Below are 23,559 nucleotides of genomic sequence, written 5' to 3'. Positions count from 1 at the left end.
GTAGCCCAAAAAATGGATCCTCATAACACTTGCATGTTAAAAATATCATATTACATATAAATCATCCTGAGCCACCATCCTTACGCTCTCTAGTAAAGTAAAATTTTTCTGCTCCAAAAAGCTCTCTGAATGGCTAAGTCCAGTTGCACAGCAGATCTGATGTCTGCTTCCCCAGTGTCACAGCTTTGCCTCCCTCTCCCCAGTGCCAGCACTGGCAATTGTCCAGCATACAAATTCAGCAAGATGGAGTGTCTAAAAAGTAACCCACAATACAAAAAACAAAGACAGATTTTCAGACGTATTAGCCCCTTGAATTCGTTCACCACACACTCACCCAAGCTTCAGGACCACAACCAGCAATGTGTAAGGCTAAAGAGGAAAACAGGAATATAACCTGCTAATTTTAAACTTGTTCACTTGTGCAAAGTTCATAGCATACAGCTGAGATTCAATTTCATAGAGAAGAATGATGTAAAAGTATGCAATTACTAAGTTCATTACAGTATGTATGTCTCATTAATTCAATGAGCTGCTTTATAATTGTAACAGACATTAAAAGATTAAAGTATTTGGATTAAAATCAAGTGCATTTTCAGTGTTCTGATGATTGCCAGAGTCTGTATCTTCAGAAATACAGAGTAACACCCCTTCACCAAGTACCCTGTGAGAGAAACCATTGTTTATCCTTCTTGTTTTCAGATTTCAGTGCTCCCAAATTAAATTTTTCCATTGCACTTGCAGGTGAGGGGTGGCAAATCCCTCAGTTCAGGTAATTGTCTACTTCAGTTTGACATGTTGGAACTGTTTCCAAATAAAGCTGTCAACTGAAGTTGACCATTTTGAACTTCCTGGAGGGCTAACACCTGGCTGGAGAGTCCTTTGTGTGCAAACAGCAACATGGAAACAAAGCCAAACACATAACTCTATGGCACCTTTCGTCTGTAATTCACTAGTAATTTAACATCATTAGATCTCTCCTGTTCAAGCACTTGGGGTGATTTAGGTATCAATCACTTTAAAAGAGAATGCAGTCCTCTCTCTGCTCTTCAGTCAAGCATTTCTACTCTGCTGTGGAGACTAAAGCACAGTTTTACAGGTTTGGCAGCATGGCAACAATGGCAAGCACAGAGACTTACCCGATTTCAATTTTACACAAAATTAAGCAATATTCACAGGTTGCGCAGAAAGTACAAGATTTCCAAAAGGCTACAGTGCACATCTCTACTGAAAGAATTCTTCATTTTCATGTCACTGATGCAGTCCTTGAGCTGCATTCTCAGAATCACAGACAGAGCCCATCAGAAGATGCTAATCTGGAGTAACGAGTGTGATCAGGAAAGAGATGTCCCATTTCTAAAGCTGACAGACAACCTTCCCTATAACAAGTAAGTGGACTCCCAATCTCTTCCATTTTCTCCTTTTCCTAATAAGGGATTTGGCTGTTCTGTCAGAGCTTGATCTGATTTCCTTCTATCTTGCCTGGAAGATACATGTAGGGCTCACAATGACATGTTCTCCACAATATGGAGCTCCCAATTGCTTCTTCTTGATCTGGGCATGCAAAACCTCTTAACACAAGGAATAAATTTTGAAATTTCTTTTTCACCTGTTTCATTCTCCATACTCTGGAGCAGAATCCTATGGGCCACACCAGCTTCACAAGCTCTTTTGTCAGTGTGTTAAAGAATGTGATTTTTTTCAGCCACATCTCTCACCTTGCTGGTCTCACCCACTGTTCAAACAATTTTGACTAGGACTGGGTGGGAGGTGGGATGGAAAGATTACACTAACTCTAATTAAGGCAATTGAGGAAAATTCTGAAGCAGAAGTGTCCATAGGTAAATATGCTGCATTAGCATCCAGGACAAAAATCTGATGCTCCCATATAAACAAGCCAGGAAAATGTATTCTAGAACAAACCTCTTGAGACACAAGAGCTCCAGATTCTCATTTGACCTTGGTGTCCTTGAGGAAATGTAATCATTAGCAGCTAGTATAAGAGACTGACCACAAAAAACGTAATTTTAAAACCTACCTGCAAATAGACCCTGTATCTTCCAAGTTTGTTCCCCAAAGCATTAATTAAAGAGGACTCTACCACATGTAGCAATCACACTGTTTAAATGAACAGTGAGTTCTGCTTCTAAGACAAAGATGCTAAACTTGGAAGCAAGAACACTTGTGCTTAATTTTCTTTTATTCAAAGGTTTGGTGTGTGACCATGTACTTGCCCTTTGGTTCTCTGCACCTCCAACCACCAAGTATAAAATGGAGCGCCACATTTCCTCAGAGCAGTTGAGAGGCATTTAGAGGCTATACGAGATTGTATCTAAATCATGCTGACAGATTACCCAGCATGGTCATCTGCCTTATTTATTTATTCATGTGATTGGACACACTACTCCACCAGATCTTCCTGTATTTCACCCTTCCCAGCCCTCAAGGCCCTGACAGTAGAGACTGGCTTACAAATTTCTTGCTACCATCCTTAGACTCAATACAACACCTTCCATTAAAACCAGATGTAGAAGTGAAGATGCAGCTTTGGGATCTGCTGGAAATGGTCTGTGCTCTTTTTGAGCATTTCAGCACAATTATCCATCAGACAGGGCTTCTCACAAAGATGCCAGATATGCACTCTGGGATGGGACAGAAGGGACCAAATCCTTTTTTGGCTATATTTATTTTCCAATGTGTTTTAATTATCTTACTCTGCCACACAAAAAGATTCATTACCAAGACAAAATGACAAATATACTTCTAGGTGACTACACACTTTAAACCAAATCAGCAAGGAAAACCATTTTCCCAGGAAAAACAAAAGCATCACCATTATTTTCATTTAAGCCAAGACTAAAAGAGCACACAGAATATGCTGAAAAAACCAAGCCTGAAACCTCACTGCCATTTTCTTTACATATAAAGCTGTAAATATTTTCCTTATGTTAAGCATCTTCAAGGCACGCACAAACATTGGCAGATCCAATCAAAATGCAAATATTGTGAAACAGCCAAGCAAGCAACTACTGCTTGTCTCTTTATCACATTCTTCCTTTTACTCAGGCTTTCATCATTTAATACAAGTGACTTTGCCAAACACCATGTGCTTTGGTCTTAGAGCACTGAAAGTTTAAGTTCTTCTCTACTCAGAAATAATCTTGTCATCTGTTTCACTGGTTAAGCCATTCCTGGCAACTGCCTTATTTCGGCACACCCATGACAGGAAGAGATCCTTGTCCTGTCAGTTACCTCTTTTTAGACCCAAATCTCTGTAGTTTTCCACAAAGGGATTAATGCATGGCTGCTGGCTACCTACTCTCCTGCCTTTGCTTTTAGTAATTTCCTTGCTGAAGTGGAAATACAGATGTTAAAAGACACAGGCACATGACACAAAACGCTCACCTCTTGCTTTGAAGATACTTAACACGACAGCAAGATGAAAAAATCCCACAGCTACAAAGGCTGCCAATTTTCTCAGGAACTGTTTCATCTCTAACATGATCAAACTGAACTATTGCCAGTAAATTGAGGAGGTGCCTGTTTTAACAGTTCCTTTCTTAAATCTGTTACTATTTCCCCATGTTCATTAACCAGCCTTATTTAAGAAAGAAGAATCCTATCTTAAAATGAAGGCAGCAGCAAGGTAGCTTTGCATGCCACCAGCCAAGTCACCTCTATACCATCTATTACTGCTTTCTGTTAGGAGAAACTTAACCATGCCAAAGGTTGGCAGTTTCCTCTAGCAGCTAAGAAGTAAAAAGCCTTGTTGAGCACGTTTTTCTTCTGAGCTGCCACAACACATGTAATGATGTATTCAGCACAGCTATTAGGATGTGTGTGAGAAGGAAAGGCTATAGGTCTCTGCTGGCAATCTGTGGCCATCTAAATTTTCAAGTTCCCAAGAAGTTTCTGTATAGATGACAAAGATAGTAATTATACCCCTGAAAGGTGTTTTCAAGCAATTTTAGATTAAATGTTCCCTAAGGCATGATGTGACCTTGATCTGCTTTTAGATTTTTTTTAATTATTGACTTATTATATGTGCATTAAAAGTCGCTGGAGAAAAAGGCATTTGTATTAAGATCCTATTTTTGCTTTTGCATGACTTTAAAGAGATGACAGTTTTAAGACCCACTAGAGTAAGCATGGATTAGACTTTAATGTGCTTTCCTTGCTCTTAGTACATAAAATTTTCAAATGATCGACTCTTAGAAAGAATAGCGACTGTCAGGAGTTTTACCATGTCCTATATAACAAGGATGAAGAGGGGAAATATTTATGTATTTATTTTTAAACAGGACATTCATTCATAGAAAAAATCTAAGTATAATACATTTAGCCTAGGCTATACAATTAATCTCTCTCACCTTTGACTTTTTTTTCTCCTTTTCTTTTCTGACAGTGTTTTATTTCCCTTTACATGATCCATTATTTAAGCCATCTTCCACTTCCTCAAAGAGATTACATTCACACACACCAACCATTTTTTTCCAGGTGGAGATTTTGTACCAACTGTTGAGCTTTAATCTCAGCCAAAGTACATCCCAACTGAGATGTAACAGACACATTTCAACCCTCACCAACATCTCTCTGCACTTTTCAGGCTTTTAAAACACAGGGAAGCAAGACCTTTACTGCCAATTTGGGAAATCCAGAAGTGTACACTGATATTTCATTCTTCCTATATATTTTTTTTTTTTAATGCCAGATCAAAACAACCTATGCTCTGCAGAAGCCAATTACAGTAGCTTTTGTGAAGGTTAAAAGTTCAAAAAAGAAATCTGGTTTCTTCATTTAGCAGCCTCTTTCAACAATACTGATAAAAAGACACTGAAGGGAGAGTGGTTGTGTAGGTATGGCAGCAAGGGGGATTAGAGGATGGGTCTAAAATTCTTTAATTCTCTTTATTTATGACTCTCTCTCTCTTTGACTTTACCCTCTTCAGGGGACACTGTCCCAAATACTAAGAACCAGCAATGAGAAAAAGAAACACACATTTCCTGCTGTCTTCCTCAACACTCACAGAGCAAATAGTCCCCAAAGCACATTTCACCCTGCAGCCTTTGGGAAGGCATGCCCCAGACATACAAGACATAACCATGCAAATTATAGCTCTTTCTCAAGCTGCACTCTCACTACACCTTCTTTCAAAATCTCCTTCCTGCTGACAGATATAAATCAAGCAAACAAATTCACTCCATGAAATTAAAACTTCACATGGCCACAAAAGACTCTCTTTTTTAATATTTTTTTTTAATATTAACTTTGCACATGAGCATAAGCACCAAAAGGAATGCACCAAGTATTATCTTGCCATTAGTTTTTCTAATCAAAATACATGGCAACCACAAAAGGAAATGCTTCCAGACCAGTAATGAAGGGACTGATTCATATGCCCCAGAGAACAAGTGCTGAACAATGTCCACTCAGTAAGGTTTCAGCTTTATCCCTTACTAAAATAAAACCACGTGTCTGATCTTTAACCCACTTTGATTTATTAATGTTTCTGCTTTTCAAGATTATGAAAGTAAGTATGAACAGAGGAGTTAGAAGAAAACAATTCATCACAAAACGCTTATACAACAAATGTTAGAATTGCCATCTATCTTAATTCCTTTTGCAAAAATGTGGATTTATAGATTTGAAGGTCTTGATGGGAATTCCAGTTTGAAAGTCAAAAAAGTAGACTGAAACAAACAATAAAATACTACATCCCAAATGTAACATAGCCTCAGCTACTGCACAAATATCAGTTGGTTATCTGTCAACCAACTAAAATGCCACATGCATTTGAAAAATATTAAAATATCAGCAAGTAAAAAGGAAGCGTCCTTTGAAAATGCCAGATATTTATCAATTCCAAGTTGTGCATAAATAAACAAATCCAAGGAATGACTGTGTGGCTTTACATCTCAATATCTTATGTTCCAGACACTTTACTGACCAGAGTCCTTCACTAGAATGCAAATCTGAACTAAAGTCAAAATTCAGGACAAGGTTTTTTCCTCTTCGTTGTGCCCCATTGCAGAATATATTTGTTCTAAATTTTAAAATGTGTCACATTTTCCACTGAGCATTCAGGAAACTCCTAGCACAAAAACAATGAACAGGATGTTGCAGGTCAGGATAGAGCTACACTCACTGAATGAGAATATCTGAGGAAGGGGAGGGGGACACTTTGCACAGTCTTTTATTACTGAGCATCTTCTTGGTTCCAGCCCTATATAGGATTTGGTTTTGTGGGATAAGCAAAGTTTGCATGAAGATCTTGCCTGCCAGAGCTATCTCTTGTTTTTGTAAGAATTCAATGTCCCAGACAATTTTATAGGACACTCAACTACGAAACAGTTGTGACAGCTTCAGTCAGTCTACCCCAGTTCATGCTTTTGCTCTTGGACCATCTGTGAACCTATCACGAGCATGTCTGACAGCCACCCTGAACACAAGACAGGCCTGTAATTTTGGGGTATTTTTAACAGTCCTGCTAATAAAAATATCATTGCCCAGTATTATTCTTGTAAATTCAATCTGATCTCTTACTACATTGCAACTATCTTGTGCCTGGACATACTTGGAGCATTAATATTCCCACAGCAACAGAGTAGCTACGCAGACTGCAAGAGCAATACCTATATGCTGAAGTTTCCTGTACCCACAGGAGCTCATAGCTGGTGCTCTACCTCCTCACTAAATCTTTCCTACAGAGGAAGGTCTCTGCAGAGTACTTCAGTTGGATCAAAGTTTGCACAGCTTCTAGAAACACCTCCAGATAAACCCCATGCTCCCAACTCTGCTGGAGTCTGTGTAAAAAGAGGTGCTGTGAGGCCATGGGACAGATCACAGCTCTCATCCTCTCCCCAGCCATGCTGGCTGTAAGATGAAGAAATCACTGAGAACTGTAGTTCTTCAAGCAACTGCTAAGATTCAAAAAAACCAGTGGCATTTCTTGAAGACCAGTAAGCTCCTGAGCACTGCTCTTGCTTTAGTAAAGTCATGAACTTTGTTTCACAGCAATGAAGCCCCAAAAAGCATTTTGCAGCAGCAGCAGCAAGGATTTTTAGCTTCTGTATTTCAGATCTGCTTTTATTCATCAGACTTTCCACATGGTAATCCTAGAAAAGCAATTCTAACGCAATACTTTCAGCATCAAATTGAGAGGCCTAATTTGTGGCTACAGCTGTGGCCTGTTATCTGTTCTCCATCACTCCAATTCAGCACAACACAAATTCCTTAATTCTTCAAACTTCTACATGCTCCTAAGCCACAACAGCAATTAATTTGCCTCTTCCAGCCTCTGCCATTAAAATAAAACTGCAACATACCACAATCTGAAAATAAAACAAATTAAGTCCCAGCCCTACCCAACCTGTCTATCATTTAAAGAAAACCCCTGCAACTTCAGCATTTAAGAAGTTGGACTTTTATCAAAATTTTTTTATTCATATGCTTACTTTTAAAGGTTACTTATAAATCTGACACAGTAACTTCACATTAGCACCTAAACAACATTGGCTAAGATTTTACAGGAAACTTGGCAAAAAAAAAAATCTTGCCTCATCAAAACAAAAATAAAACTTGCTGAAATGTTTTCATATTGACCTGAAAAAAAAAACAAACAAAAGAAACAAATAAAAAAATCCAAGCAAATCTCCACCAACAGCTACTGCATTACAAATAATTTGAGATTAAATGACAGTTTCAAAGGCAATTCAGAATAAAAAATATCATCCTATAAATCTGTGAATGGGGGTTCATTTGATAATACTATCATTAGGTAAGCTAGGGTCATAAAAGCCCTTTCTGGATAACACAGCAATTGGCTTTTCATATAAAAAAAAACTTTTCTTCCTTTCATTTACAAAGAAAACTCTAACAGCAAAATAATATGCATCAGATGGAATAATGTTTTCTTGTTATATCATAAACACAAACCTCACTTCAAGAAAAAAAGCTCAAATATGCCACACATCCCCTTATAACAGACACAATGCATTGCAAAGCTTTAAGGCATGCCCTCCCAATTAGCTGAACCTTTTTGAGTTTTTCTGAGGCTCAACCAAATAGTAAGTGTGGCTGCAGCAACCTTCAAAATTAAGTTTTGCTAAATGCCCGTTTCAAATAAACTGTTACCTTCTGTAACAGGTGTATTCAAAGGCACTTAACCCTAAAGTTCGTTACCCCAGTATCTAAGCATAAATCAACAACTACTTTTCTCAGTTGGTATTTGTTGTCTTAAGGTGACTACTAATTCTTGCTCTTCAAAAAAAAAAAGATAGGAACTGTTGCATTAATTAGTTTTACATGGCAATTTTAAATGAACTATTGCTAAATGCGCACAGTTGCACCAGTGCAAAATCACGTGGGTAACAAGAAAAATAAATTTATCATTCAAGACTTAAAAAAAAGGAAACAAAAACACATGAAAAAATCCCTCACAAAAAACCCCACCACCAGCTTTCCAGAAACAAGCCTTAGATCATAGCTTTCATACATAACGAAATATGAGATTGAGAGACAATAATTTTATTGCACATTATAAAAAGTCTTCATTTTTACAGACCATATGTTTATTGACTCACTCCTTCCCTTACACAACAGCCTTCTTCTTTCTTTCACTTTTCCACCATGCTCTTTACTCCGCAGATATCAGCTATGCTTTTCTGTCAGACTGATAAAGACCTAAGCAAGTTCAAAGCATGTGTTCTCTAACTTCAATTTAGCTTTCAAGTCTGCTGTTTGCACTTCATGACAGAAAACACTTTTTTGCAACTTAAATTGTTTACCTTCTTCAGCTACAGCAATTAGACTAATGAGAGTTACTACTCTCCCAAACAAAAATTGTTTTAATACAGTCATTTAGCCTGACAGACTTGCCAAGCTGGTGAGGAGGCTTTAAACTAAAGCTGCTGGGGGAAGGGAAATTCAATCCATCTCCCACAGGATACTTCTGGAAAAACTGTCAGCCCATGGCTTGGACAGGTGCACTCTTTGGTGGGTTAAGAACTGTCTGGATGGCCAGGCCGAGAGTGGTGAGATATGGTGCTGCATTCAGTTGGCAACCAGTGGTGACCCCCAGGGATCTATGTTGGGCCCAGTCCAGTTCAGTATCATCATAGACCCTAGATGAGGGTCTACCATTAGAAAATGTGCAGATGACATCAAGCAGGAGGCAGGAAGAGTGTCAATCTGCTGGAGGGTAGGAATGCTCTACAGAGAAACCTGGAGAGGCTGGATAGATTGGCCAAATCCAACAATAGGAGATTTAACAAGACCAAGACCAACAGACCTATCTCTCAACTTGTCCACATCCTTCTGGATGCCATCCCTTCCATCCATCCTGTCAACCTTACTACATAGCTTGGTGTTACCAGCAGCCTTGCTGTATACACTCAATCTCATGGTCCATGTCACTGACAAAGGTGTTCAACAAGGTGATCCTATTAAAGACCCCTGAGGAATGCCACTCATTACTGCTCTCCACTTGGACATGAGCTGTTGACCACAGCTCTCTGACTGTGATTTTGCACACAATTCTTTATCCATAAGTTGGTTCACCAATCAAATCTATGTCTCTCCAGTTAGAGACGAGGATACCGTGCTGGACAGTGTCAAATGTCTGCATGAATCCAGACAGATTTGATGTCATTTGCTCTTCCGTTTTCGACCAATGCCAAAACCCCTTTGTAGAAGGTCACGAAATTTGTCAGGCACAAATTGCCCTGCCCAGGCACAAAAGCCATGCATGCTCTCATCAATCAGCTCCTTGCTTTCCATGTGCCTAGCAGAGTTTCCAGGAGGATCTGCCCCATGGTCTTGCCAGGCACAAAGGTGAGACTTACCAGCTGGTACTTCCCATGGTCTTCCTCATTTCCCTTTTTCCCAAAGGGCAGGACCTTTAAGGCCTGTTGGAGCAGGTCCAGAGGAGGGTCATAAAGATGATCAGAGGGATGAAGCACCTCTCCTATGATGACAGGCTTAGGGTCTGGTCTGACTGACTGGAAAAGAGAAGGCTCTGTGTAGACCTTAGAGCAGCCTTCCAGTACCTGAAGGGGGCCAACAAGAAAGATGGGGAAGGTATATTGTGGTAAGACAAGGAGTAATGGCTTTAAACTGAAAGAGGGTAGGTCTAGGTTAGACATTAGGAAAGGTATCTTTGAGTGGTGAGGCACTGGAACAGCTGCCCCAGAGATGCTGTGGGTGCCCCATCCCTAGGAGTGTTCATGGCCAGCTTGGGTAGTGTCTTGAGCAGCCTGATCTAGTGTAAGGTGTACCTTCCCATGGCAGGGGGATTGGCACTTGATGGGCTTTCCATCAAGCTTTCCTTTCCAACCCCAACTAGTCTATGATTCATGAGCTCAGGTTTTTAGAATATCTTCAAGAGTGGATATTTGCAATAAAGCCACAGGAACTGTTTCACTCACAACTTTTAGTGACCCCAAAATCCTTCACGAGGATATCCTGAAGCATTCCAGTTTATGTGCTATAGGCATATGCTATTAGATGTGCAAATATGTATCATTACCCAGGTACAAAAAGGTATTACGATTCATCTATGGACTTCTCCTCACTGCAGCAAAGGTCAATTTGTACAGCATTCTAGTACTCTACTCCCCTCCATAAAATACAAGACTATACACGATATAAACTGATTTAAGATGTGCAGCTGTAGGGCAGAGATTCAAGGCAAGACTACAGCCATTGTGAAGATGCATCTTGCTCTAATAGGCTATCTATATTTTAACAAAACATGGAGGATCTCACACATCCTCAAGAACTGCCAAACTTATCATTTGCTTGTATGCAACTTTGCCATGTGTCAGCACGTGATACATTCCTATTCTGCAGAACAAGGTGCAGATTATCTGCATAAATTCTGCTGATTATACCTTCACACCAAGGTCACGCAGAAAGTCAATGTCAAGGCTTAAAGTAGAAAATGAACGCAAATTTCTTTGCTGTTGGTTTCCATGAGGGAAGGATTTCACCACTTAACTCCCAGCTTCTAGGCTAGAGCTACAGCCAGAAGAGCAGCTTCTTACATTATCAACCAAGGAGGCAAGAGATGTGCCAAAGGAGACCAATGAACTAGTGAAATGTGCTCTTTATTTCTTCATTTTTTAAAATCTTTATTTATTTAAGATATTGCATAGATTCTGGAGATGACTAAGAATTTTATTCATGAAAAATCAACCTCAAATAACTCAAAAGAACATTCAGCGTGGGAGGTTCTTTTGCAAAAATTAAATAGCAATTGTGATGAAATAGTATCTTCTACCAAGTTACCAAATAATCTACATTTTGCTCTTACCTAACTGTAGAACCAGGAACCATACGCAAGAGAGAACAGGCAAATTGTTATCTCAAGATGTAGCATTATTTCAAAAACATGGGTGGGAGAGCAGGAAGCAAAAGCAATGTTAATTGTAAAAACAATCTTAGGGCAAGACTCTTTAGACCTAACCAACAGAGCTAACCTCCACTTCACATCAGCTGCAAATATATACAGAGCTAATTTTAGCAATATTTCAAAATTGCTGGCTAAGTGCAGAGCATGTTTGATCTACTTATATTCAAACTTACCTATACCCACAGCTGATACCTCCTAGCTTAAAACCTGGTACTTCAAAAATGCTGCCAGAAGTTGACAAGAAAAGCTATTAGCCAGTATTTGCTATATAAACCAGTATTTGCTAAGTATGTTTTCTGTATTCTTTCGTTCTCACTCACCTGTGGTATATTCATAGGAATGTGACTTTAATAAGCAAAGCTATAAGCTTCTGCCTTTAAGGTGCACCATCTAGAAGTTGTGAACATCAGCAGGTAAACAGAATTCCAACTCCTCTAATTCTATCACTAAAATGTGTTGTATTTTAAGGATCTTAATTTCCAAAGCTGTTGATAACTTCTGGACTCAATGATCCTTGTGGGTCTCTTTCAACTTAAAATATTCTGTGATTAAATCTGTGATTACTTTGTTCAAACCCTAAAGAAAAGGAAGACTCAGCTATGTCCCTTTAAAAATGTACAAAATCAATTGTCCTGTTTAAAAAGTCATTTAAAAATATTAAAACAATCCATTTGTTCAGTTGAGGAGATCAAACACTGACTAACTCCATCAGTTTAGGACAATGTGCTATTATGCTTCAAAGTCACATGTAGCACATAGCAAATGAAACGTCAGAAAAGCAAGGCATTTAAATGCATATTTGACATACTTTTTGCATCTCAGTACATTTCATTTCTCAATGGGGCTGTGGGTGGGAAAGGAAAAGGTTGGTTTCTTACAGAGTTGAGTGTAAAGGTATCATTTGGCAATTTAAATCATCAGATGTAACAACTGCCCACTACTAGATGCTGCCACGTACAGGAAAAACACATACCAGAGATCACCATTCTGCATATTCAGAAGGAACACTTACAATCCCTGTTTGTCTCCTCGGACAGCAGCATTATACAGCCCTCATACTGCAATGCCAACATGAGTAATTAGTCATTAAACTTTCAAGCCACTCATTCATATTTGTGCATACAATATTTACTATTCTCAAGTACCCTGTGTCATTGAACTTATATCCAGCCTCAAACAATGAAAAAAGAAACAAAACAACATTTAAAAAAAAGAAAAAAAAAAGCAGTGTATTTTAGAAGGTCCAAAGCTGCTGCTGCCATTTTGCAAATCAACTTCTACAATGTTAACTACTGGTCAGCCAGAACAATGTTTCTCTCACATTTGGACTCCACTTCTATAAAGGATACAAAACCCCACATTTAACATCTGTGGAAAAATGTGCATTTACACCTCTCATCTTAGGTTCTACAAAAGACAGAGCATCATTTTATCTCACACAAAGATAATAAGCCAGGCGCACCAAAAGCAGATGTAGATGCCTGGACTCTATGTAATATTAAAACAACAGTTTGTTTGTGTCTGACATAATTTCACAGAAAAAATAACTATACTCATGGGTAAAGTTCCTGTAAATCATTCATTTTCCCCAACTCAACCCTCACCATTACAGCAATGAACAAAGCCAAACTTCAGATTTCCATCTGGATGCTAATCAAATACCACCACAGCTTTTGCTCAGCATTTCTCATATGGAGGGCTCTTTGAGGATATAAAAATCATTACTGACAATTTGCAAATGAGGCATGTGAGAATTATAAGACGGGTAGAATCAGTAGCTGGAGAGACAAGTGTTGGTCAACCCCAGAATGTTAGTGCACAAGATATAAAAATGATGAATGTATACTGAACTGGCTAATATTGACTTCTGTTTGATTGAACATTCCTCCTATTTGCTTACAAGAAATAAAAATGAATGTAAATACAGAAAAAGATTACTAAAAGCAGAGCAATAAGATTACATTAAACTTCAACAGGCATTTAAGTAAAATTTAAATGCCTTTAATTTGATTTAATGTACTTAACTAAGGAAGCAAGGAAATTAAAACTAAAGCCACTTAAATTCTGCTTAATGTCATTGTTATAGGAGTACTATGTAATTTAATCCACTTTCAAAGCATATCTTAGTCTGGATTAATTCTTCCAAGTGATCCTATGTAGACAAGCCCTCAGTATATGCTAAATAGTTTCTCAAAGAAGATAAACTATCTTAAACTTAGCATAAAAGACTGAGATTACTGATGAGTTGCTGGTGACCTATGAATTCCCTCGTAACACACTAATACTCCACTTACATACACTTAAGTAACAGAATTCAGATAAACAGAATATCAATGTTTCCTATCTACTGGAAATTGATTTTGAGCTTGTAGCAAAAAACAGATTCAAAGTCTTAATCAGATCTCTCAGATTTACTGTCCCTTACATTCAAAATAAAGATTTCATATTGACATCTGATCTATTTACTACTGTCAAGATTGATATTTGCATACAGAGGGATTATACATCTTGTTAAATGTAATTTCATGTAGATTTCTTAACTTCAGACAAAATGTACCTCCTTCAGCAAATGTGAGGTTCAATGTCAGCCTTGCATAAGGTTTTGGAGGGCATAAGAAGTAGGCTGTGGGCAAAGCTTCCTCATGTATATAAGAGTCATATCTACAACCCTTCACCAAGACAACTTGCCTGATCCAAGGGGAAAAATGGGCCAGTGGCCAAAGGTGGAGGTGAAGGCAAGAAGGTTCAGCTATTAAACGTGACAGGAACTAAGGCACAGCAAGTTGGTATTTGAGGTCTTGGTCCTGCTGTGAGAAACCTACATTCCCAATATGGTCAACTAATGAAAGTAAAACACTTATTAAAATAAGTTGTGGAAGCTTGTACAGAAGACTATAAAGCATGTTTCCGCTAAGATTTTAGCTTAAATTAGTTAAATTAAGAACCCACCCCTTTTCATAGTTAATTCAAGGATACAGATAAACTAGAAATTCATCTCCTCCCACTCCTATCACCAACCACCAGAGAAAAATATTTAAATAGCAGATATTTGTAATCTAGAACAGAGAGCAGTATTCTCTGAAGTATCATCTAATTTAAATACGTCTCTCTCATTAATTTAAAGGCACTTTAAATACTTCACCAATGCTTTGTTGTTTATGTGCTATTTCACACTACATTTCCTCAACATTAATATACACATTTCTACAGACACAAATGTGTAATTGTAGATTTATGGTATTCAGTCAAATAATGTATTATAAATTGTAAATTTATTCTTAATTCCAGTAAAATATTCTGTAACTATGTAGTTGCTTTTTTTGCTGCAGCTCCATTAACTGAGTACTCTATACTGTTTACAAAGTCACAGAATTCCTGAATAATTTTAACTGCATACATGCAAATAATCTTTCTTCTAAATTCTAATGTGTGTCATTTTTACAGAACTAAATGCTTGACAAATTTTTGTGCATTTCTCCTCACAGTGCCTCTCTCAGACAGCAATACTAGACAGCATTACCTACTAAATCAACAAAGAACTGGTAGGTAATCACTAGCTTTAGAAGCATACAAAAAGAAGAGAATACAGAAGCAAAAATCAGCATTCAAACTGATCCCTGATAATTTAAAATTACTCAACTTTTGAGAGAAAGAAACAGGATCTTCTCCTGTGACATGATCCCAAACCTCAGTTGTTTTTGTGAGAATTAGTTTGGGTTGGAAAGGTCAAAAGATAGAACTTCTCATCAAATGTGCAAGCAATTTAAATGTGACATGAAAAGCATTCATCCTGTGCCTATTAAATGTACCTGGGAACAAAATCTGGCATGAAACAAGGATAAGCATACACAACTTAACTGAATATGTGCAAGATGATAACCCAGATTCTTTTATTCCATCATATGCCTGGAATAACTATTAAAACTGTGGTGAAACACAGATGGATAACTCACAGAGCTCATGGGGTGTATACAGTACAACATGCAGCAGATGCAGCTAGGACTGTTCACTGCACAAAATACAAAGTATTTGCAAATACTTGTGTCACACCAAGACATACAAGATGAATTACACTGCCTTTGCAACAGCAAACTAGTCTCTCTTTCCTGATGTGACTTATTTGATTAAGATTAAGCTTGGAGAATATTCACTCCCTGACCAAAAGAGATGGCATTTGAAACAGACTCCTCCAGAGTTAAAATGGTGTATGTGGTGAGGAAATACAGAAAGTTCACATGGAATTAAATAGCCTTTAGCACAGGTGGCCTGACAAGGCTCAGATGTCTCTGAAAGCCTTTGGCTGAATCTTCACCCAAAGACAGTTCTAAGCTCAAGTCACACTGTGATTTCACCTTTAATCTGTCAGATAATGCCTTCACCTTCGAAGGCTGCACCAGTAGAAGAAAACCCCTGTGTGGAGGACAGATGGGATCAGCCCTCCGCAGGCCAGCCAAGATGACCATGCTATATACCTGCCACACAGCTTAGGCATAGTATTAGTGCCCTGCTAAATTCCCAGTTCAGTGTGGATTGATGTTCCTCCATACAGTCTCTTCATAAAAACAGGCTCCAGCAGAAGCAAAAACAAAGCCAGCGACAGTAAATTAATTAGAAAGCATCAGCAATGCTTAGTAATGCCTAGATTCAGAGCTATATAGAAGATAAGATTAAGGAGATCAATCAGTTCCACAACAACAACTATCTTGAAGGGGCAAGGTTTATCCTCCCTGACCTAGCTGGCTTCACAGCTATAGTGAGCTACATAATGTAAGGTGCCATCGAGGCACCATTGTAATAGTAACCTATCTTTAACCTCAGTGGTGTAAGCAATTAGGAAAAAAAAAACCAAAAAAACCACATAAAAAACCCCCCACCAAACAAAACAAAAAGCCCCAAAACTAAAAAAAAAAAAAAAAAAAAAAAAAAAAATCCAAAAGAAACCCAAAACCAAAGACCCTTCCCAAAACTAGCATGACCAAAAAAACCCCACAGAACCATAAGAAAATCCACTTGTAATATACCTAATTCAGAGCATTGTTTTCCAGTGCTAGACTGCACTGTGCAGTCTATTTTTTATCCACCTTGCTGCTTTGCAAGGTGGATAAAAAATAGGGACAGGAAATATAAAAGACATGTCTATGAGATCTGTGTAAAAACAGGCTATTATGTAGATATAAATTATTTGGTTTGGTATTTATTAAGTACTTGTAAAGTGCTCAGTGCTAGTCAAATTACAAAGAAAATTATCTTTTGCTTTAAGAAACTGACAATCTAAATGACAAAAGGGAATAGGCAAGATGCAGCAAGAAGCTAGTGATGAATGAAGAATATTTTGATTGTGTTTTGGATTTGATTGCTTCCTGTCAGCACCTCTGAGCTAGAGTTCTTGCTAGAGATTTGCTGACAAGTAGGCAAGTGTGGTGGAACAGAATTTGGTAAGGCAGCACAGAGAAGTAGAAGTAGCACAGAGAAAGCCAAAGTCAAGATGAAACAAAACCCAACAAGCTTGGAATCACTATTAGTACAGTGACGAGAAGCATGAAGGATGGCCCAAGTAGTCTGAAAAAAGTGTATGAGGACAGAAAACTGAATGAACTCAATACTTAAAATATAAACTTAAGACAGAACTGCTGTAAGAAATCACAGATGAAGCTGCTGTAATGGCAGAAAGATAGACCAGCACAACCCTGCTTCACAAATATAGACCAGAACAACCCTGCTTCACAAAGCTTTTAGAACAACCAACATGGCTATTCAAGAGACTCATCTGATGATGAAGAAATTTGGTATCAGTTGCTTAGTGTAATGCAAATAGTTATGCAGTTAGGAAAACAAAAATCAATCATTTTTATGGCAAACCTCTCAGTCTTGGGAGTACATTCATTGCTAGAGGTCCAACATGTCACATTTCTTTACAAAGTTTGTGAGAGAACTAGCCAAGACTTCCATTGGCAGTGTAAAAGCAGAGCTGTCACAGATGGACTTCACACAAATGGGGTTTTATTAATAAATGCCTTTTTCCCCTACTCTAAAATTCTCCACCTATACCAGCTTTCTCCCTTTCTCGTTTACTTACAAACGTAATAAAGAAAAAGACATTGTTTGTTTGTTTTCTTTTCTTGATAAGAGACTAGTTTTTCTCCAGTTTGGTGGTACTCCAAGTGAAAAGGACAGCAGATACACTCTTGGCAACTATACAGGGTGGCTTTTTTTTGTCTGTTTTTCCATAAAACACTTCACTGTGCCAGCTTTCTGAGTAACCTCAGAAATAATATGCTTTTTCTGACAGATGACAGCAGAGTGGAGTTAATAAACAAATTAGACCCATATGAAAGTATGATTCATATGCAATGTTATAACTCCAAAGAATAAGGTGACTACTAAAGAGGCCATCACTACACAGATTCACAGAACACTGAGTTGGAAGGGACCCGCAAGGATCACCAAGGCCAACTCTTAATTATACATAAGCCTTCAAATGAAAATTGCTTCTCAAACTTATGCAAAGCTTTTTCCAGCTCTTCAGCACTAAACAGCTATTGCAAAACTCTTCTAGGCACAGAAGAAACGCTCTTATAATGATGCATAAAGGTCTAGCATCAAGCTAAGTTGAACAGAACCATCCCCTCACAGCATCTCATACACAAAGAGGTGTCGCATCGTTCCACTGAAACCACATGGAAAACAGAGTTTTAAAATTTCAGAAAAGTTCAGTATTCAGGCTTTTCTTTTTGCATCAAAAATACCCAAAAAAATCCAGAAAGACACAAGCAAGCACAAAACGCTGTTATGGTCACAACGCTGTTACTACAGAATGTACAAACCACTGTTTCCTCCCGAGTCTGGCTACGGTACAAAAGGTCGGTAGCACTCACTCCTGTGGAACAGTCTGCACTAAGGACAGGAGGATTTGATAGCAACCCCGGTTCAAACACCAGTACAGCAAGGGTTTAAGGCAGGCAGCAGAAGAGCTCTCAGTCAGCGTGTGTAACAGATCTCACTCTGCTAAAGGGTTTTCATCCCGAGACCTCGCACACGTGCACCCAAAGCGAGGGGCTGGCTGCTGCTGGCACCACCAACCAGAACAAACACCAGTGACAAACAAGTGTCACACCCAGAGAAAATGTCAAGACACCACACACTACACAGAAAAGTTTATAAACAAAACCCCTTGCTGCTTCCCCCTTCTCTCTCCCGTGTTGGCGGCTTCAGGTCCAGGGGATGAAGGGGATTACTGCAGAAAGCCGAAGAGTGTGACAGGGCTAGGAATAGGAAATCTGACAGACATGGGAGACCAGCCTTGGTGACTGACTCAGCTTCTGACCCACTTACAGGACTTGCTTTTTGGTGCCACTGCTCCTCTCCCAGGCTCTGTATGACCTTATTCTGTATGATCTTGTGCAATTAGGCCAATATCTTCAAGGTAGTGATTGCTTCTTGTTAATTTTGGTGAAAAACAGCCTATAGGCTTGAAAAATATGTTAGCTAAGAAAAAAAAAAAGGAAAGGGGGCTGATTTGCTGATTTTACTAGGATCTGCCATGCCAAGAATAAAATCATCTTTTCACTTAAATAATGAAGAATACCCACACAGTTAAACCCGTTAATATTATTTAAAAATATGTACAGCTGGAAGAGTGGCATGTTGCTCTCATTCACAAGTTTGCTACATCTTTACCTACGCCTACGATCTCCCCTACATGTCTATTTACAGAGGCATTTCTCCCAGGGGCCGTTTTCCATTCATGTCCTTTCTTCCCCCTTCTCTCCTGCTTTATCCCCTCCCTCTAGCAGAGCCCTTCAGTCACATTAGGCAAAGCATTTGTGGTGTGACACAGGGAACGGATCCAAGCCTCCAGCAAGCAAAAAACTAAGCTGAATAAAATGAAAAGATTTATTTTTAACCTGGATGGGTTCCCAGACTGAGCTTATTCCCCCGCCACAACAGGTGTATCAACACACCTGGGGAAGAAACTGAGCAAACCAAGCTTCAAGTCTTGCTGACATAACTACTGCTGACAAAGTCAAATGTATATATTAGTAGGATAAGAACATTTTTAAAATATTAATACTGGAGTGGGGATTCTAACACTGGGGAAATCTTTAAACATCATAAAATGGACTTAATACATATTCCTTATGTTGTTCACAGTTTCCTTTGCCAGTTTGGCTAATTATACGATATTTAAGTTTAAACATATGTTGCCTCCCTTGCAGTGAATCCTCTCCTCCTACATGATACAGCAGTGAAGTCATCTTGCTGACTTCAAGTTGAATCCTGCACCCTTCTTCAAGCAGGTGGGCATTTTTAGCTTATCTGGAAAGCAGTTCAGCCCTGAGAGCACAGCGATTCTTGCTGTGATAAGCCACCAAGAGCTTGACCACGACAAATATCCTGAAATACATATTCCAGATGCTCTGTGTATAGGAACCAGCATAACTTCCACCATATCCTGAACATATGGTTCATAAAACATATAAGAGATGCTCAGGATGCATCTGTACTGAAGTGAAAGGTGAACCAGCAGACCAGAGGCTTTACTTTTAATCTTCCTTCCATACCATCACCAACTGACTTTTAAGACTTTGGGATTTTTTTCTTAAAAACCAAGGCACATAAGATATAAGGAGATTCCAAACATAAAGAAGTGGCAAAAGAATGAGCAAAAAAATATATTTAGAAGGGCAAAAAAGTCTTGTAGCCCTTTACAAAGTTCCATGTGCTGCAAACAGGAAAATTTCTTTTAGTTAGTGTGTTCCACATTACAGCAGCCTTAAGTAAGCAGAGAAGCACAGTACACCACAATAGCTGTGTTTCATTAGCTTAGCACAGCAAAGTATAGGATTTAAAGGGAATAGACAGCAGCTGAAAATAATTGCATTAAATTAACATTAACCCACAAACCCAGAAGAGGCATATAATATTCAGGACTGCTACAGAAGTGGTAACCCAGAATTAATGTCTGTAAAAGACAAACAATCCTGCTCTAACTAGGATTCAAAATCCTAAAGGAAGAAAGTTCACCTCAAATAGTGTTCCCTTAGGTGGGGGGAAGAATGAAAGGAAAGCATGTCCTAGTTAAAAATATCAGTAGGTAGGAACACAAACTGTAAAATGATGTGGTTCCCAAAGGACTGACATTTTTTATGGTTAATACACACATTCCTACACATTCCTTCTCAGAAAGGACTTTGAAATTAAATCTAATTTGAAGATATGTAAATGAGAGGGCCATGTGAGAATTTAAACACTTAGGGCAGAAAATACAAAACCTCAGAGACAAAAGAAAGAACAGCAGTTGGGACTGGAGTGGACTAAAACACAGCCAAGAGTGACAGCTATATTTCCATTGGTGAATGCACATTATGACAGTCCATAAGTCTTGGTACTACAAGGGCTTAGAATAGAAGAGTATCATCAAAAAATGTCCTTAATTAATCTAAAGTGTTAGAATGGGGAGACACAAACTCAAGGGAGCATGCTGTGCTCAAAATGAAGAGGAAATTTATGTTAAACATGAGGAGGGGAAGTAATTGTTTAAAAAAACTGAGAGATACTGACTTAGAGCACCTACTCATTTCATCTGTGAGCAGGCACCACTAATGGCCAGGAGGAAAAACAAGACCCCCAAGTTCTTCCTTCCAGCACCAGCTAGAAAAGTCAGGTTGGTCAGGTCTTTAGCTAGATGCAGGTCAAAATGCAGGGCTAAGCCACCAACTGGGGCCTGAGGAAAGTTATAGAAGAAGCTACTATCAGACCAGCTCTAAGACCTCATCTGGTGTCTTGATAGCCCCTAACCATCTGAATTTACATGGTTCTTCCAATTGGAGCAAACCAGCATTTGGAAAAAATTAACATCCTATTTCCATTAATCAACATGTTCTTCCCTTCTGCATCCCTACAGAATTTAAAATATTTATAAAAAGACAAAAACCCAACCTGCTGACTTTACTATTACAGTAAAACTTACAACATGACTTTGTGCTTTAGGATGTTTTAAAGCTCCAAACAACTGCCTATCAAACAAAAAATTAATTTGCAATCCATCCTTACTGGGCAGTTAAAATTTCTTTTTAGTTGAGCTCTTCATTACAGCAGGAGTTTATAACTTCCTCTGTATTTGTCTACCATCTGCAGAGCACTCTTACATATGGATGCACAGTGCCTTTTTTTTGGTTTTGTTAGGTCTCCTTCATTAGCAATACTCTTTCATGAGCAGAAAAAGACTGTCCAAAAGTGTCTAAAATATAGTGCTTCATTGGAATTTTGAAGTTTTTAATGTTTAAAGGGAGTGCTTGCCAGTATTTTTACTTGATCACTTTGATGAAATCGCTAGAGCAGCCTGAATCTCACTTATCTAGAGGTTTCTACAACTATTCTGACAATGAGGCTTTGTATAAAGTCACACCCAGCAAGTTTCAGAGTAGAAGTCAGGTAAGTTAAGAGATAACAACCTAATTCTAGTACAAGTTCTGGCTTTCAGGACTTTCATTTTATTTTTCCTTAAAAAAGGCAAAATATTTTCTCATACATTTGTCTAACCAAAGAGGGCAAAGAGCTTCCATGTGAGCAGCAGGGTTAAGGCAAACCCATCTGCATACTTGGTGCAGGTTTTCAGCTGTTTAATAAGGTTCACCCCAGAACTTTTCCCTTAGAATTTCTGCTCTACCCAGTTTTCTACTTTCAAAAATCTGTCTGAACTTTGCATCTTCTGGACCTCTATTGCTCTATGGACTTGGTTTGAATCAGCTGAAAATTTAAAAGTAGAGCAGAAAAAAAGAGACACAGATCCTGTACATAGAAGCAACAGGATCTGTTGCTGTTTCTTGGGATACCAAACTAAAACTTCAGAGGGTGGCAGGAATGAACCAACTCTTTCAAGCAGCAAATTTGCTTGTTCTCTATACCTAATACAACACCTTGCCAGCAGAAATCCATCTTGAAGTTTTGGCTTAGCCTGCCTGGAAACGCCAGTTATACCCAAGGTACTCTTTTTTTAATGCGATTTCAGCTAATGCTTCAATTTAATTGCACAAGAGCTCCTTCCAGCCCTAGCAAAACATAGCATTTTTGATCAGTCTTATCTATAAATAACTTTTCAAATAAATAACTGAAGTTAAAAAATGCTATAGCTGTTGCTATTCACTCATACACTTCCATCAGTTATTTGCATAGTCATTCCCATTCTGATTTAATCATTCCTTTCATGACTGTCTAAGTCTACATTGAAAATAAGAGCAGTAAATCAAACTAAGCACTTGGCAGGCATGTACGGGTGAGATCACAGCAAGATCCTGGAATAGCACAGGCACTCTCATATGGAAAAGGCTTGTGGAGTTCCCATGCAGTTCAAGTAACCATCATCTGACTCAGTGAGCAATACTGAGATGGACACAGCCCGCTGTGGAAACTGGCTGTAAACTGGGTGAACACCCAGGGAGGTGGCAGAACTGGCATCCAAACCTTCACGACTAATGTGTCACATTATGTGACCCAGCCATATTACTGCATTAACAAAAACAGCACAGATCACAGCTTTTTAATCTAATCACACAATGAAGCTCAGAGGTAAAAAGTCAGAAGCAAGAATAAGAAGTCCCCATTAAAAGGCAAGCCTGAATACACAGAGAGGGTTTCATTTCTCTGACTTTCAGTTAAATGAAATATAATGTTTCATGAGGTAGAAAAACAAGGTCTTGTTTAGCAAAGGTCTACTTGGCCCAAGGAGAATCACAAAAGAATTACTTCAAATGTGTTTGTGATTCATCATGGTTCAGTAACTTCTCATGAATGCTAATGTGTTTCAGAGAGATAGAAAGGCTTGTGCAGGTGTGACAGAAACAATTAGTCAGTCATTAGTAAGAGCTGGCTTCACTGGCAGCCACGCTGCAGGAGCTACACATTACCTGTAAGCCTGCCAGTAACTCTCCACATGCTTCTGATATATAGAACTACCAAAGAAGCAGGACAAGAAGTAAAATCTGCAAACATTCTCTCCTCATTTTGCCTGCCTTCATGACAAAATTTGAAGTAAAATGCTACCTGCTTAAGACAGTGTAGGTCCACTTCGGGAATAAGTGTAAGGAGAGAATTTAAGTTTATCCACAATAAATGAATCTATACACTAACTCACTGCATTTCCTCTCCAAGAC

General features: G+C 38.6%; 1 protein-coding gene across 3 annotated transcripts in view; it reads right to left on the bottom strand.

The window, feature by feature from the left end:
- The window catches only part of ELMO1 (engulfment and cell motility 1), a 299,246-nt gene that overhangs the window by 261,524 nt on the left and 14,163 nt on the right, over positions 1-23,559 (bottom strand). Inside the window, exon 1 of one of the 3 annotated variants that reach the window (XM_031503907.2) lies at positions 9,840-10,021. The exons of the other annotated variants lie outside the window; for them this stretch is intronic. The gene's annotated coding sequence lies outside the window, so the exon portion shown is untranslated. Of the gene's footprint in view, positions 1-9,839; positions 10,022-23,559 lie in introns of those variants that run through there. 3 annotated transcript variants of the gene reach the window in all.

Source organism: Lonchura striata, chromosome 1 (genome assembly GCF_046129695.1).
Source record: "Lonchura striata isolate bLonStr1 chromosome 1, bLonStr1.mat, whole genome shotgun sequence".
In the NCBI taxonomy this organism is placed as follows: domain Eukaryota; kingdom Metazoa; phylum Chordata; class Aves; order Passeriformes; family Estrildidae; genus Lonchura; species Lonchura striata.
This window is presented reverse-complemented; position numbering and strand designations above follow the sequence as displayed.